The following is a 3,299-nucleotide window of genomic DNA, read 5'->3' as shown; positions in this document are numbered from 1 at the left end:
GACAGAATTTTCAATTTTGGGTGAACTATCCCTTTAAGCCACGCTGGGTTGTTTTAACCCATGATTTGGTCAAATATTGGCATTTTCTAGCTTATTTAAATTAACTGTTTTGCTTTTTCATATTTTACCCAATCATGTGTTGAAAATAACCCATCATTTTCAGCGTGTTTGGATGATTACGTTCACATAAATGTGATTTAAACCAATACATGTAAACAACATGTATATATTTGGATTCGACAGATACAATTTCGCACAGCTGTGCAACAAATGAAATAGTTTAATTACAAATTTACATGTGATCTCTTGCACAAGGCTACACATGCTTGACCTGGTGCTAAGAGTTAGGAGCTTGGCCATTAGTTAGGTGGAACATAACTGAGTACATTTCCCATAAACACCTGCAATGGCTTATGCATAAAGCAGCATAGGATTAAAAAACAGTCTTCGGGTTACTCAGCAACTGGTGCTAATGCATCTCTTGCATCACTGTTGGATACACAGCAAAATCACTGGTGTTAAAATAACACCCAGGGTGTCAAATTTAACACTTGAAAAGTGTGTATATGTGTCCACACTACACTGTGTTAATTTAGTCAAAAGTGTAGTGTTAATTTAACAACACTCATTATATGTTAATTTAACACTCAATATTGTTAAATTTTACACTTTGTTCAACACTATTCATTGTTGTTTCCACACTACACTGGTGTTGGCACAGAAATACAGTGTTAAAAATTAACACTCCTAATTTAAGGTCAACACCGGTGTAATGTGAATTCAACAATGTTAAGTGTTAAAATACTGATTAATAGCCACTTTTGTTGCTAATGGGTTGTTTCTATAAAAGACAAATGACAAGAAATATTGCAAAACCTCTTTTTATTAAAGTACATCACATTTAATATTTACATTGATACACACAACACTTTGCATTTAATACTGCTTATTTAAATACCTCAGCTACAATTAAAAAACATAATACAGTATGGAATAATGAAAGTTATCTTATACCACAGCGCAGTGACATGAAAACCACTTATTATAAGGTCTTTAATATATCAAATGAGAGTTTAAAAAAAATTAGCCACCCTACTCAAAACTTGAACATTAAAATACACTGCAATTACCTTACTGGCAGGCAGAAATGCTTATCCTTCACAATACTAAAGATTTTTCCATAACAAAACAGACATTTCAATTCAAAAGACGTTTCATTTTTCTTAAATACGTTCCAACCTGGTATTTAGTTCTGTAGTTGTTTTACTCATGATGTAGTGGAAGGCTGCATCAGTGGTCTTCATCATGGAGGGAATGGCTTTTTGGTCCAGAATGATGCAAAAATTCTGAATGCAACTTCTGTTCCCAACGCAGAGCAGGCAGGGCTGTGCTGATTCATCCCCCTTAAAGCATGGATTGATGCTCATCACCTTAGTGTTTTAAAAGAGTGTATTTGATGAATGTATTTGATGTGTATTTATGAACTTGTATGCATTTACATGGGGTGAACAATGCAAGCAATCTAACTGCTGAATAAATAACTAGAACAAAATACTAAAAAAAAAACTTACACAGCACAATCAGTAGCTTCAGTTGCACATCGACCCTCTCCAGTCTTTCTTCCTTTCACAAATGAAGGCAAGAGGTGAATGAGCCAGGGAAGAGCTGCCACATCACTGTCCCGTCCTAGCAAAACAGAATTTAAACACCATGAGTATACAGTTAAACTTTAAAACTGTAAAAGTAGCAAACCCATGTACACTTACCATATTTAAACTCCTGTTGACCAGACAGAGGGTCATCCATATTGTTGTATGTTGGCTATTTTGCAATACATCACCTCAGCATATTTCTGCAGATTTTCAAAGACAAAAAGAGTCAAGAAAATACCAAAAAGGGTGCAGTTTTAACCGTTATTTGAATCAAAATCATCTCAGTATAATAAATCATGTTAGAGACAGTGTACAGTACAAATGTACTGTGTGTACTCACATAACTAGTTGGTAAGCTCTTATCCTCCAAACTGGGTTAAGGAATAACAGTTCCAGAATTCATGGTATGCCGTATTCAAATATAGTCTGGTAGGGTCCTATCACAAAAATGACAATAAAGACTCTGAAAACTCAACATTCTTTTTATATTAAAAACAGCACTCAAGACAATATGAATCTTCATTTATACATTTTCAAAATAGTAATCAATTTGATTGCTATTTAATATGACATCAATAGCAAAACGATGTATGAGAAGATAATATATTTTTATTAAAGTTGGCAGCAGGTCATGTGAGTTTCTTTCCAGATTAATCATATTATTATTATTATTATTATTATTATTATTATTATTATTATTATTATTATTATTATGTACAAAACTACATATACTAAAAAGATTGGTTAACTGTTCAGTTATGTCAAATAAAATGATTTATATGTATAAATATATAAACTTACCTTCTGTAATGAATTTATATAAGTATTAGCAGTCGTTTCTCATTGGAAGTCATCCATGTCAGGTCTTCTTTAATAAACTGCCCTAAAAACAGCATCTCTTCTGAATGATTTGAAGCACTCAGTGTGAACTTTCACCAAACTTGCATCTATAATGACAGAAAAAAAACAAACGTTCACGTTAGCCTTACACGTTTTACACTTTTGTATGTATTTGCCATTTGCATCTGTCTGACATCTAGCGCCACGAAAAGCTTACAACACACAATGCATCCAATCTGTGCATACAAATGATGATATATTGTGAGGTTTTGGTCAAATTAATTGTTGGTTTGGCTATTTCCCCTGTTTGCATACATCTTAGAAAAACACATGACGTTGCGGTTGCGGTTTTCTCCGTGTTTTTCAGTAATTTGAATAATTAACCGATATCCGTGCACTCACGTGCATGTAAACGACCTCGTTAACTCACGGTATCTAGCCTATATGATTACCTCATAACGAGCATCATATGGTGAATAAACGAGCTTTCATTTAACTTAATTTCATACCTTCAATTTGTAGTGCATGTCGCGTTTTATCATGGTTCAATTCTTTCGTTCATATCTCCTGTTAATATTATCCTTCTTGGTTTTAAACTTTTAGCTAGCAGTTTAACTTTATACTAAACTAACAAGGGAACAACGTAACACAAGGTAGCTCTGATTAAACTGAACCAAATAACGAACAAAGGGGAAATAAAATGGGAAAAATATCTTATTTAGGTTTTTTGGCATATGGCTGCGTAGAGTCAGACAGAGAAATAACAGTTTAATTTAGCCAAACCATGTGAATATTATGAGACTGATT

At 33.3% G+C, this 3,299-nt stretch overlaps 1 long non-coding RNA gene across 1 annotated transcript; it reads right to left on the bottom strand.

Moving 5' to 3' along the window:
- Window positions 1-865: 865 nt before the first annotated feature.
- Window positions 866-2,784, bottom strand: LOC135775341 (uncharacterized). Its single transcript, XR_010543865.2, has 5 exons — window positions 2,454-2,784; window positions 1,993-2,089; window positions 1,767-1,852; window positions 1,572-1,686; window positions 866-1,430 (listed from the first exon to the last, which is right to left on the bottom strand). It is a non-coding gene; the product is annotated as an uncharacterized lncRNA (long non-coding RNA).
- Window positions 2,785-3,299: the final 515 nt, after the last annotated feature.

The sequence above is a fragment of the Paramisgurnus dabryanus genome, chromosome 21, assembly GCF_030506205.2.
Source record: "Paramisgurnus dabryanus chromosome 21, PD_genome_1.1, whole genome shotgun sequence".
Taxonomy (NCBI): Eukaryota; Metazoa; Chordata; class Actinopteri; order Cypriniformes; family Cobitidae; genus Paramisgurnus; species Paramisgurnus dabryanus.
The sequence above is the reverse complement of the archived record's forward strand: the minus strand, read 5'-3'. Positions and strand labels throughout refer to the sequence as shown.